At 36.9% G+C, this 13902-nt stretch overlaps 1 long non-coding RNA gene across 2 annotated transcripts in view; it reads left to right on the forward strand.

Moving 5' to 3' along the window:
• LOC125619071 overlaps positions 1 to 13902 on the forward strand; it is a 344675-nt gene that overhangs the window by 228376 nt on the left and 102397 nt on the right. For both annotated transcript variants that reach the window (XR_007350555.1, XR_007350556.1), the window contains one exon: positions 4388 to 4548. This is a non-coding gene — a long non-coding RNA (uncharacterized LOC125619071). The remainder of the gene's footprint in view (positions 1 to 4387; positions 4549 to 13902) is intronic.

Genomic DNA, 13902 nt, shown 5'->3' on the forward strand with positions numbered 1-13902 from the left:
CGAACACTTAACATAAAATTTGAAGTTACGGGTATGGAGGCAAGCAATACAAGATGCCCTTGTCAAATGCAGGAATACATACCAGTCCTCATCCTTGGAGGAGGACTAAATGTTGCCAGCACATACACTTCTATGTCTGATTTGCAGGTAGAGATGGTAGGTGGCTCGCTGGACTTAACACTACAAAGAACTAAGGAAAACTAGCAAACTGAGTGTGGGCAGCTCCCTAGCATGACTATCTGAAAATCTCCCCAGGGTCCTACTAAAGACAGAAAGCTGTAGATGAAAAGGGACAAAAGTCTTCAGGCTCTGTAGAGTGGGCTCCTTCAATCTCCAAAGACTGGGTACACTCACAACCATTTAACATGGACAGTAGCACAGAAAGGCTTTATGGTGTGTCATTAATCCCAATGACTCCCTAGGAGGCTGAGGCAGGAGGATCACAGGTTTGAGGTCAGGCTCAGCCTTAAAAAGACCTTGTCTTAAGATTAAAAATAAAAAAGGGTTGGGGAATGTCGCTTAGTGATAGAGTGCCCCTGGAAACAATCCTCAGTACTGGGAGGAAAAATAGAAAGAAAAAGAAAGACTTTAACAGGAAAATACCACTAGTGAAGTTTTTTGTTTCGTTTTTTAAATAGTCAATATCAAGAGAAAGAAAAAAACCCAGCCAAGCTATGGTTTTGCTATTTGCCTCAAGGTTATATTTTGCAACACAAATTATGTACAGATTTAACAAGGACATAATATTATCTAATTTGTGCTGTTGTCTTCCCAGGATCTAGAACATTTTCTACAGGAGTGTGCATTTATCTCTAGATGCCTCCGGCAAACAGCTCCCTTTCAGCTCAGGTCCTTGTGTAGAAGGAGCTTGTTACTAAAAGCAATGAGCCACTCTGCCCTCAACACCCCCCTGCTGGTTAGCATGTTATGAGTAGCACCAGTCTGTTCAATTTTATTTCTGTTAATTTTTAATGAGTTATTAACTCAGTCATCTTGGCTATGAATCTCTGGGACTGTGGGGTTGGTTAGTAAGAACTGAATCAGCTTGAAGACTCTTAGTAGTCTCTGAAATCTAGTGACATTCATAATGTGTTTACTCACTCAAGTGACAGTAAGAGAAACAGGAAAATCCAGTCACTTTGGTTACCAAGGGCCAAAGTTATCTACCTTAGTTGCATGACCTTTCCCCATTGAAGCATTACCCTTCAAAGGAAGATGGTACCACTGCCCCTTTTATTAACATTTGCTTGGTTTATAAGAAACTTTCACATCTTCCAAAGCCAGTAAACAGTCAGGAAGCAGAGAAGACTTGCTCCAAGCTCTAGGAAGTATATGTTATGACAATTTTCTAATTAGAAATGAACATAAATTATACCTACTAATCTATATGCTAAAATTACTGTTCATTACTGAAAAAATAATAGTGGAAAATAATTGAATGTTTGTAATTTATATCCCAAATCTACCATCACTACCTATGCCCAGGGAAACATCAGTGAATAGTCTTGTGGTACATTTGAAGTGATAAGGTGGGTGGGTGTAATAGAAATAGTTTAGTAGAAAAATTTTGTACCCAGGGTCTAATAAAACAGTATTTCTTAAATCCAAATGTCTACAAATTATATACAGAAGTATTATTTGTGTACAGCATATAAATAATCATGATTATCAGTGGGAATTATTTTGCATTTAATTGCTACCAGTAATGGAGAGAAATTTTTATCTTTTTATTTGTCTTATCATTAGAAAACATGACTTACTGTACATTTAAGTTTTTTTTTTTAGTTTTTAATCTTAAAGTTGTTATCATAAAAATCTTTGTTACATCTCTTTCTGTTTGGTTCATTTGTTTTTTATTTTAAGATCAGTGGTTATACTCCTTGATATTTATCCTAAAGAATTAAAATCAGCATACTATAGTGATACATGCATATCCATGTTTATAGTAGCACAATTCACAGTAGCCAAACTATGGAACAACCTTGGTGTCTATCAATGGAAGAATGGATAAAGAAAATGTGGGGGCTGGGGATGTGGCTCAAGTGGTAATGCGCTTACCTGGCATGCATGGGGCGCTGGGTTCGTTCTTCAGCACTACATAAAAAATAAAGATGTTGTGTGCACCAAAAACTAAAAAATAAATATTAAAAAATTCTCTCTCTCTCTCTCTTTAAAAAAAAAAAGAAACTTTGGTATATGTACACAATGGAGTTCTATTCAGTCATAATGAAATCATGTCATTTGCAGGAAAATGAATGGGACTTGAGAACATTATGCTAAGCTAAATAAGCCAAACTCAGATAGGCAAGAGTTGTATGTTTTCTCTTATATGTGGAAGCTAGATAGGAAAAAGGAAAATAAAAGTGGGGGGTAATCTCATGAAAATTGAAGGAAATGGACAAATATAGAAGAAATGGACAAAAGGACCAGGGGAAGGAAGGAGGAGAGGGAAAGGGGAAACTGGGGAATTAAATGGCCAAATTATATTTTTATATTGTGTGCATGTATGAATATGTAACAACAATTCCCACCATTATGTATGATTATAATGTACCAATAGACAACATGGAAAAAAGAGAAAAGTGATTATAAAAGATTAAGTCACACCCAAGGCACTATGTATAAGCTTTACTGAAAGAGAGTTTGAAGGTTAAATTAGGAATAATAATTTTCTTTTTTGAATTTGAAGTCTCTTCAGTGTAAATGCCTAGGTAACAACCCACAGTCTTCCTTAATATAGTGGTTCCCATTTACATACCATATCCTCAAACAACCTCACTATAATTTTATAAATGTTTTTCTTTCAAATGATGCATCTTTCACTTAAATAGATTTTATATAAGTGGAACTGTTAGATAATGACTACAAATGGAAAACCAGTGATTCTGCCATAGTAGATGGTAACCACGAAAAGAAATAATGGCAAAACCAAGCAATTAATATTCAATTCTAGCTAGACATTTGAGCCTGAAAGGCCCTGAGGCTAAATGGCTTTCTCTCTGTTTCTCTCTTTTTCGCCTAAGTGTTAGAGATGTGTCAAAGATACTGAATGGTGACTTTCTCCAGGCACCATGAGATATATAGGAGAATTAGAAAGGAAGAAGTTTCTTTCTTCTTATGATATTGTGGTATTTTTGTTGTTGCTGTTTTTAGATATACATCACAGTAGGGTGCATGCATGGGGTGCAACCATGACAATTTTGATCCCATTCTTGTGGTTGAACATCATTTGGAGTTTACGGGTTGTGTATTCATATGGGAGCATAGGAAAGTTGTGTCCAATTCATTCTACTCTTTCCTATTCCCATCTCTCTCCCTTTCTTTCATTCCCCTTGTCTAATCCAGTGAACTTCTATACTTCCCCTCCCTGCCTCCCTTGTTATAGGTTAGCATCTACATATCAGAGAGAATATTTGGCCTTTGGTTTTTTTTGTGTGTGTGCTGTCCTGGATGTTGGCTTATTTTACTTAGCATGGTATTCTCTAGCACCATCCATTACTGGTCTAAATGCCATAATTTCATTCTTCTTTAAGGCTGGTTAATATTCCATTGTATATATGTATATACAATGGAATATATATATATATATATATATATATATATATATATTCATACACATATGGAATATATATATATATATATACACACACACATACCACATTTTCTTTATCCATTAATCTGTTGAAGGGCATATATATATATATATATATATATATATATACACACACACACACATACCACATTTTCTTTATCCATTAATCTGTTGAAGGGCACCTATGTTGGTTCCATAGCTTGGCTATTGTGAATTGAGCTACTAGAAACACTGATGTGGCTAAGTCACTGTAGTATGGTGATTTTAAGTCCTTCAGTCTTCAATTCTATTTTTCTGCCAATACCATGCCTTTTTTGTTATTATAGCTCTATAGTATAATTTAAGATCTGATATTGTGAAGGGATGTAGTGTTATTAACACCTTCTTCCAACCCCAAATTACCTTCCCCTTAGAAAATAATACCTCAGTAAAACCAACTCAAATCCCCTAAGCTTAACAACAAGGGTGGTAGTGTACCACTGTCCATGTGAGACTGAACTGAATCCAGGGTTCTCATTCCCCAGGATCTATCTTCCTCTTAGAAATTCTTGCTAGTTGGAACTGTTGCTGCCACCACTGAGATGACCTTAAAGAGTGCTGTCCTGGAAATTCTGGCTCAAGCAGATACATAGGGTTTCTTCTCAGGTGAATACACCTGAGAAGAGCCTGCTGGACATTTAGATGTGGACACAAACAAATTGGATAACAGGCAATGAATGGAATAACTGAATTTATCTGTGAACTCTTGCTAAGATACTGAGTGCGAACCCACCCCAAAATCTTCTGATTCAGCAGGCCTGGATTGAGACCTGAGAATCTACATTTCAAAGAAGTGCTCAGGTGAGGCTAATGCTGCCGACCTGGGAAGACAGCTTCAGAAACTACAGTCCTTAGGAGACCCATTGTGACCTGGCTTTCCATTGGCTGCCTTCCTTTAAGATAGCCCCAAATTTCAGGTATGTTGGGTGACTTGTTAAAGGATAATTTCTAATTCTAGAGCAGAAAGGCAGTTAGACACATCAATAAGACTGAATTAATATCTCTCTTCCTCTCTCTTGCATAGATTATCTCTTTCCTCATAGCTATCCATGTTTTTTTCTCTCAAGGAGATCAACCAGCAATATCTCCTTAATGCTAAGCTATACATTCGCCATATTCCCACATCTCTGAAGACAGAATGTGTTTCTCATCACGTTGGCCACACTACCAATACCCTGAGCCCACAGGACCATGGTTGTAGTTGCTCACATTAGCATTGCTTCACTGAGTTAAGTGCATTTTGGGTACTGCATGAGTTGATTTCATTACCACTTAAAATATCTTTAAAAATTATGATACTGTGAGCATTGAGACAAAAAGTTATTGTGTGTGAAGAAAGGCGTGGGAAGAGGGCAATGATCTTACATTTGGTTTTGAAGCAAATATTTTGTCACTAGAAGAATGATCACAATTCCCTATCTCTAAAAAGAGCTCTGACAGTTTTATTTTAAAATAGCAACATTTACAACACACCCATACATCATTTGCAATTATTTAAATGATGATGAAAATTTTAACTTCAGTTAAAAAATAAGGCACACACAGATTTTGAAAATTCTTTGAGGGTAAACTAGTGAATAATTTGAAGTCCTCAGAAGTCCTCAGATCTAGATTGCAATTTGTCAAATGGATTTCACCTGGACAAAATAAATACTATAATTATTCATGACAAGAAAATCAGGATAATTTATTACTTTTTTTTAAAAAAGATACTAAATATTTTCTGTTAAGCTTTGTTTTATATTTTAAAATTAGCTCCTTTCTACTTTTTTTTTTTCTCTTTGGTAGGGTGGAGGGGAGAGTTAAAATATCCTTTAGCTTTTACAGTAATGATGCTACTACATTACTCGTTCTTGACTTCCCTTTAAAGCAACAACTGGGTACTTTACATAAGAAGGCTGCCCCAGAGTAGAAAAAGCTGAGTTTCATTTGCTTGAGAGATACATGAAGTATGGCCTATAATTTGCTAAGCATTGTAGTTGAAAGCAGAGGAAGAAACTGCCAATCCCTGAGAAGAAATGAATGTTTCTAAAAGCAGCGAGACTATCATTTTAGGGAATGAAGCACAACTTAATTGACATTAGTTTTCTTAGTGGTCCCCAAAATAATTGCATGATTTACAAATATTGATATCTCAGATTTAATACAATGCTGTATTTAAAACTGTAACTCTTCCTGTTGACCTACCCTATCTTGCTGTATTGTGCTCTATAATCTACTAATTTGCTCTAAGTTTATTACTATCTCTCCAGCTGGAATGTGAGCTCTGTGAAGGTAGGGATTTCTGTTTATTCATCCTAGCACTTGGAGAAATGAGTGCTCAATACTTATTCATTAAATGAATTAATGACTGACTGAGGACTTGGACTGAAACCTGCATTTGAATATTGCTTTACAGTTTACCTTTGTGGCCTTAATAGAACTAATAGCTCTGTCTTTGTCAGGATAGTAGCTTAAAGGCAAAACCACATTTCAAGTACTTTGGAATTCGACCAGGGGACAAGATTAAGGTCAGAACAACAAGCCCTAAAAAAAAATGAAGAGGAGTCATAGACACTTTCTGCTAGTGCGATAGTATATCTAGGAAGGAAGCCAGTATTAGGGTGGAAAGACAATGGAAGATTATTCTCTTATAGCATATTATCCAAACAAATATATACACAAATGCAAGATTGGACAATTTCTCCCATAGATTTTCCTCATGTACAATAGTTCTCTTTTTTTGAATGTTAATCCCGTTTGTTCTCCAAGATATCAATGAAGTGGTATGAGATATAAATTGATGTATTAACCATGAAATCAAACAGCTGCCATATCCCATGAAAAAATTCAGATTAGAATGAATGAGAATCAGGTTGCAGGCTGAGCAAATAGTCTAATTGGACTGTGACTTAATGAGAAGTTAAGCATATTTTACTTTTTCTTCATGTTCTTGTTTATTTTTTTGCTTGGTTTTGATAGGCTGGCTTAATTTGCTTTTGATGATTTTTTTTTTTCCTGGGAGAAATGGAACAGGTGACTAAAACTTAGGAAGTGGGTGGCAGGTAGGCTGAGGTCAATGGAAGCAAATCCAACATATATCTTTTGAGCCAGGCATGATTTCCCAGGTTGAATTATATTGGAAATCGTTTGTATTGGTTCTTTTATTATCATTTACACAAACACAGCTGAAAAATCAGGTTAAGTGGCTGATCACTGAATCCCATGATTTAATGTCTTTTAGACACAAGGGGTCAGTATTTCAACACAGATGCTCAGCTGAACAGCCTTGTTCTGTTCTGTTGGGCTGCTCTGGCCTGATGTGCTTATGTATATGAGAAGGATAGAGAAATGAAATGCAATTTGTATTTTGCAAATTACTTTCTTTTCCAGTTTAGAATTCTGACCTCTCTCTTTTAGATTCAATCAACCTGCTATTGCTGTGGGAGATGATGTGGAACAATGAGTTGTTCTAGTCTCACTGGCTCTGGTGGTTTAGACAAGCTTCAGTGACCTCCAGATTTATACTAATTTTCTTCTCCACAAAGAGCTTTTTAACTTATAGGGTCCTTAATCTATGCTTGCTTAATAAATGTATTGGGTGAATTCCTGGACTGTACCATTTTACTGATGCAAATCTGCCAGGAAAAGGGACTACAGGGTGAATGAGATTGTATATTGATTCTAGGCCTATTGGGGCTTTTGCCTTAGTGTCAGGCCCATTATAATTGTTCTCTTTTTATCTTCCCTTTCACTTGCTCTTCCTAACTCAGTGTAAGCACATGGCACAACATCTCTTAGGACACACTATATTTTTTTCTATCATTAAAAACATTGCATTCAGTAAAATTCATTTCTTTTGGCAAACAGTTCATTGAATTTTAACAAATGAATAGAGTTGTATAAAATCACCCCAATCCAGTGAAGTACCATCACCCCCAAATATTCCTTTGTTATACACCTTTGTAGAAAACCACTGCCCCATCCCATCCCTTGGCAACTATTTATTTGTTCACTGGCCTTATGGTTTTGCCCTTTCTGGAACATTAAATAAATAAAATATACAATGCATAACCTTTTGAGTCTGGATTCCTTCACCTAGCATAGTGCATTTGAAACTCATCCATGTTGTTTCATGTATCAATAGTTCGTTATTTTAACTGCTGGTTAGTGTTCCATTCTGTGGATATGCCACAGTCTGCTTATCCATTCACTGGTTGGGGGATTGTTGGGTTTTTTTCAGTTTTTGATGATTATTAATAAAGCTAGTATAAGCATTCACAGGCAGGTTTTTCTTTAAGCATTAGTTATCATTTCTCTTGCATAAATACCTAGGGTAGAAGTGCCAGGTCACGGGCACTCTGTATTTGCAGCTGCTTAGTCATTCTCTTCAAAACTCTTAAAACTCCCATGAAAACAGAATACATGTATAGAATTTAGATTCCTGCCTTTTGAGAATGTTCACACAAATAGAATTTTTAGGCCAGAAGAAAGCTAATATGACATTTAGACCTTATCTTATAAATGAACAATGTGAGGCCAAGAGAAAAGAGGGAGTTTACTCAAGGCTATTTAGCTAAGCAGCCACAGCTAGATGTCTGGTCTTTTTTGATATGACATTTTTTTTCAGGACTCTGAATTTAATTTCTTAAAACTGATAATCATTTTGGTTCAATAATAGAAATAATAAGGATGATTGTTAAACAACAATGTGTGCTTTTATAATGCTTTTTATTTATTAAAAGAATTTTTGCATTTGCCATAAATCTGCCCATCCCTATCCTTTCCTATCCCAAATAAAGGCACCACCATCCACTCTGTGGCTCAGGCCAGAAACTTTGTTACTATCCTTGATATTCAAGGTCTAGGAAATTCTCTGTCATAGTACAACTTTCAATAAATATTTATTGAGAGAAAGACTTATTGAACAAACACATGCATTGAATATCCAAAGTCTGTAATCCATATAGCATTCATGTCACAAGTTAGAAAAGCTTTAACAAGAACAATCAGTCTTTTACATTTGGCAGATAAAACATTGGATGCCTTTCAGTATGCTTCCCACTTTTTTTTTAAGTGATTCAAAATAAATGACCATATTTATAATGTAGTGTTAAATTTTTATCAGTAATTCTATTCATTTCTTCCCTTTCTTCATAAAATAAAGCTCTTTACATGTACCATACACTGTTCTAGCCCCAGTGATACAGATATGAACAAGAGAGTTACGTCCTCTGTCCTCTTTTATCTTCCTTTTCACCTGCTTTCCCTTTTACATGCTATTAGAAAAGTCAAGCAGCACAGGCGATAATAATGTCTGTTCTGTGTTAGTATTATGGGATGGCTGGGTGGGCTCACTGAGTCTGGGGTAGCTCAGTAAAAACTACAGAGACTTTTGACATCTTAGAGGGATCTAAGAGAAAATTAGCAATGAGCCAGATAGAGAGTAAGGGGATGCACACTATAGGCACAAAGAACAGTGTGTTTAGGGAAGGAAGAAACATAACGTGTTAAAAACAAACAATGGCCACCAAAAATTGGAAAAAGACCTATGTGGTTGGAGCAAGGTAGATGAGGGATGGGCCACAGGAAATAAGGCTCCAAAGAAAGCAGGGGCCAGAAGATGGGGGTTTCCGAAGCCAGAGCAGGGATTTGGGGCTTAATTCCAATAGCAATGGAGGTGATATGAAAATTTTCAATAGGAAATGACACAATTATATTTTTACTTTTAAAGTAAGTCTTTGGCTTCTGTGAGGAGATTGATTGGAGAAGACAATGAAGATGGAGACCAGTTAGGAAACTATATTCAGAATCTATTGCTGTGTAATTAAATACCCCCAAACCCAAAACAAACACTCCTCTTACAGTTTCTGGGATTCAGGAGTCCATGCACAGCTCACCTGGTGCCACTGGCTCAAGGTCTCATCAAGATCTACCATCACATCTGAAGGCTCAATTGGGTAAGGCTCCACATCCATGTGGCTCATGTGGCTCTTGGAAGACTTTGGTTCCTTATGTGCTGTTGAATTGGGAATTGCAGTTCTTTGTTGTCTGTGACTGTGTTTAGCCAGGTTTCTCTAGAGGAACAGAGTTAATAGAAAGTATGATTATAAATAAAAGGGAAGTTATTTGATTGGCTTACATGACCAGAAGTCACATAGTTCACAATGATCGTCTGCATCTGGAGAGCTGGAGCAACCTGTAGCTACACAGTCCAAGAATCTGAAGCCTCAGAACAAGAAGGATCAATGGTGCTATCCAAGTCTGAGACAGAAGGTTTTCTGGAAACTCCCTGGAGAACCACTGGCAGAGTCCATTTTGGAAGAGTGAAGGAGTGAGAGTCTGATGTCCTAGGCTATTGCAACAGCAATCAAGAATGCACTCATGGAGAATTGAGCTTGCATCTATCTGCTGCTACTTCTGTGTTCTTCCATCTTTTATTCCATCCAAGCCACCATCCCACTGGATTGCTTCCCATGCTCAGGGAGGATATCCACTTCAGTTTGCTATCCCACATGCCAATCATTCCTAGACACACCCTCATTGACACACCCAGAAGCCTCTTAATTCTCTTGTATCTCTGAATCCAATCAAGTTGACAGTTCACATTAACCATTACAGGAGGCTTCCCTCAGTTGTCATGGGCACAATCAGAAAGCATTCATTCATAACACAGCATCTGGCTTCCCTCAGAACAAGCAAACAAGACTGAAAACAACATGAAATTCAGAGACTTCTAGTAACGTTTCTTGGAAGTGACATCCCATTATTTTGGCTAGATGCTATTTATTAGAATAAAAAATAGAGGCTATACAACTGTACGAATATCCAAAGATGGAATCACTAGAGATCCTTTGAGAGGCTGTACTATGGAAACTATTCCAATGATCCAATGGAGAAAAGGCAGCAGTAGGATTGGGTGGTGACAGTAGGACTGGTCTGAAATGCTAATAATACTCCCCTTTTTTTGGAAAGTAGGAATAATATTTAGAACAGAATTGGTAAAATATGATAGTTGATTGGATATGATAGATAAAGGAGATATTTTAAAGAGGACTCCAAGTTTCTGGTTTATGTCCTGAGTAGATGACAACCTTACTTATATTGACATTTCTAGGAAGAGAGATGGTTGAGTGCCAAGTTAGATATTAGGTTTCAGGTTCTTGTGAGTTGTTAAATTTGAATATAAGGTAGGTGATTAGATATTAGGATTTGGAACTAATGGAAAAGTTGTGGTTCAGACAATAGATTTGGCATTTGTCACATAGAGTAGATAATTACTTGTCTTAGGTCTGAATTCCCAGAAGCAAACATTTTCTAAGTGACAGGTGGGTCTCTGGGTATATGAATTCTTTCTAATTGTGCCCATTTGCTTCTGGATTCATATAATCTACCACTGGATATGTGGCCCCACAAAGTAATAACCATAGACATAAGTTATCAACAACAATTAACACAACACCCCAACCTCACAGGATATCTTCTCCAAGCTGGCACCTCAGTTGTGCCTTCAAGAGGTTATTCCAATCTCTCCCAGTCCAGCAATGTCTGGGTTATTCAGTGTGTAGGAACCAGTAGATTTAGGCTCATTAACACATTGTGCGACATTCCTTGTTATAAATTTGGCCCTTTGTCCTTAGGCAGTATTATTCAGGATCCTATGACTGTAAGTCAAGTACTCTATGGGTCTTTGAATTGTGGGTACTGGCCAAGGCCCTGTGGGAGGGAAGGAAAACCTATAACCAGAAAACCTGTTTTTCCTGAACAAAACAAATCATTATTTTCCAGGGTAGAAAGAAAAGGATTTTCAATGAAATGGTGTGTTTGTCTTCATTTGAGATATTAGTAAGGCAACAATTCATTTCTCATCATGTTTATTTTTGATAGGTTGGAATGTAGCAATAGCAATAACTAGTTTTGCATTGGTGGGAGGGACAGCTTATTTTTGTACCCACGTGATATTCTGTGAAAAGACTCAGTGTGTGCCAGCTCTGGTATGGCCAAGGCTACCAATCAACTGAGTCATCCTGTCTGACCAGTTTTGTAGTGCCTCTTCCATATAAATACTTCCTGATGGACATTAACACATGATACACGTTGTGTGGCCATTCTCATAGGTCTATGCATTCCAGTCCTCTTTGTTACCAGTCTTCCAGTCCAAATTATCCAGTTCCAAATGAGACTTTCTTCACTGCTCAGGAGTCCATGTATATCCTTTTCTTCAAGCCTCCACTTTCTTCACACAAAGTAAACCATTAGGCATGCTAACTATTTAAAACTGGAACCCTACTAGGTGAAATATAGTGCAAGAGCAACTTATTTTAGTTTATGCCAGGATATCAAGCTGATGTACCTATGAACTGGGTTTTTTTTTTTCCCACCTTCATTATTGAGCAAGTTCTCAGGTTTTATATAGAACCATTTTAGCATGCCCACAACTCCAGGCCTTTAGGTTTCTTCCTTAGAAGTTGGATGAGGCTGTTTTGGCATTACCAGCTCACTGAATGTGAGTCAGTTGTTGTTGTTTTTTTCCCATGTTCTTAAGAGTCATTCCAGCAGTTCAATAGGACCAACTCCAAAGCCCTAAAGAAAGACCTCTGAATGGCCCTTGGAAGCAAAGGCAGACTAAAACCAGGGGAAAGGCCCACAGACTGAGAAAGCTGATTTAAAGGGACCTGTGTGGACCATCAGATGTGTTTGCTAGGAAGCCATAGAGAGATACTGAGTCATTGCATAAACTGAGAATGCAAATGCATTAATAGAATGTATTATCATAGAGATCAATGATGTCCTTGCAAAGAGGAATATCAATGGGATGGTGGGCCCAGGTGCCATATTTAGAATAAAGAATAGGAGGGAAATAATAAATCCAAAAGAAAAAAGACAGGAAAGAGAAAAAAGAATTTTAACAGTAGAAGGGAGGAGAGACATAGCATGATGATGGAAAGGACTATGGGTTTTTTGTTTGTTTTCTTTTTAAGTTTTGAGAGGAAAGAGGTGAATATGGTTAAGTTCTAGGGTACAGTAGGTAAGGGAAGAAGAGGGAGTCAGGGAGGGAAGGAGACTGAGAGAGAGTCAGTTCACAGTGCATAACCCGTAAGGAGACTTCAGAGGAGATGAACCTCAGTTTAGATGGATGAGTTGCTTTTGATGGTAAAGGACACTCTTCATATTGAAACACAAAGGAGAGAAAAGAATAGATTAGGGATTTGGTATAGAGGTTGAGGTTAAATAAAATGGTTTACTTTCCCCAAATAGGAGGTAAAATAATTTGCTAAGAGTTTGTGGGTTAGAAAAAGTAAGAGGTTGAAGATGTCTGAAGGAAATCACAATGTCTGAGGGAAATCGCAGATGGTATACAGAAGGTTGGCAGATTATAACAGCAATGAAGAGGGTTGAGAGGGGAAAGGCTACATGACATGAAGCCAAGAAGGTCCAGGATTTACAGAGGGTAGGAAAACACCTGTCTGGAAATGGATCTACTCCCAATAATAGCGTACTTGGGAAATTAGAAAATATGCAACTTGGATTAAAAGGAGCTATCAAGGAAATAATCACAGGGAAGTTAAATTTGGTTATGAGCAGAAAGTGCAGGAAGATAATTTTGAAAATATAGATTTGTTTATTAGAGAGCTAGGGTTTCCGGAGAGTGAAATGAAAAGTGTGGGCACAAGAACTAGGGCAGATTGGGGGATTGGGGGGAGAAGACATGAAACATTATAAACAAAATAATCCGCTATGATTTTTTAAAAATGATCTCACTCTGTTTTAAACCAGTGAGGACACCATTTTTTTTTCTAATCATTAGTATAAACTGTTCCTTACTCAGGCAAGTCAATTGGGACAATTTGTTAAAATTGCATTTAAATAAATCTTAACTGAAATTGCAGTTGATTTCTTGCTGTGGTCTAAAATGAGTTTTGCTTTTAAGGATATGTTCATGTTTGGGCACTGATGTAATTCACCACTTTGCTATGATTATAGAAAAATCTGATCATCTCCTCTTCTTTTGGCTTCACTCTGACATGAGACCTGATATTTTGCCATAAATTTTAAGAGATCCATCTTTGTTTCTTTGAATGCAACACATTAACTCCTCATCAAGACATGACTACAGATGTTTTTGTCTTTTATTTTTATCAGGTAGCCTAATTGTAGTTTTGAGTTTACCAAGGATCTTTTGTAATCTGACAGACTTAAATTTGTGGGGAAGGATGGATGTTTATATATTTTTCAAAATAAGAGGATGTTTGCAACTGGGAAAATTTCACTAGTATCATTTACTTACGTTA

This window comes from Marmota marmota, unplaced genomic scaffold (genome assembly GCF_001458135.2).
Source record: "Marmota marmota marmota unplaced genomic scaffold, marMar, whole genome shotgun sequence".
Lineage (NCBI taxonomy): Eukaryota > Metazoa > Chordata > Mammalia > Rodentia > Sciuridae > Marmota > Marmota marmota.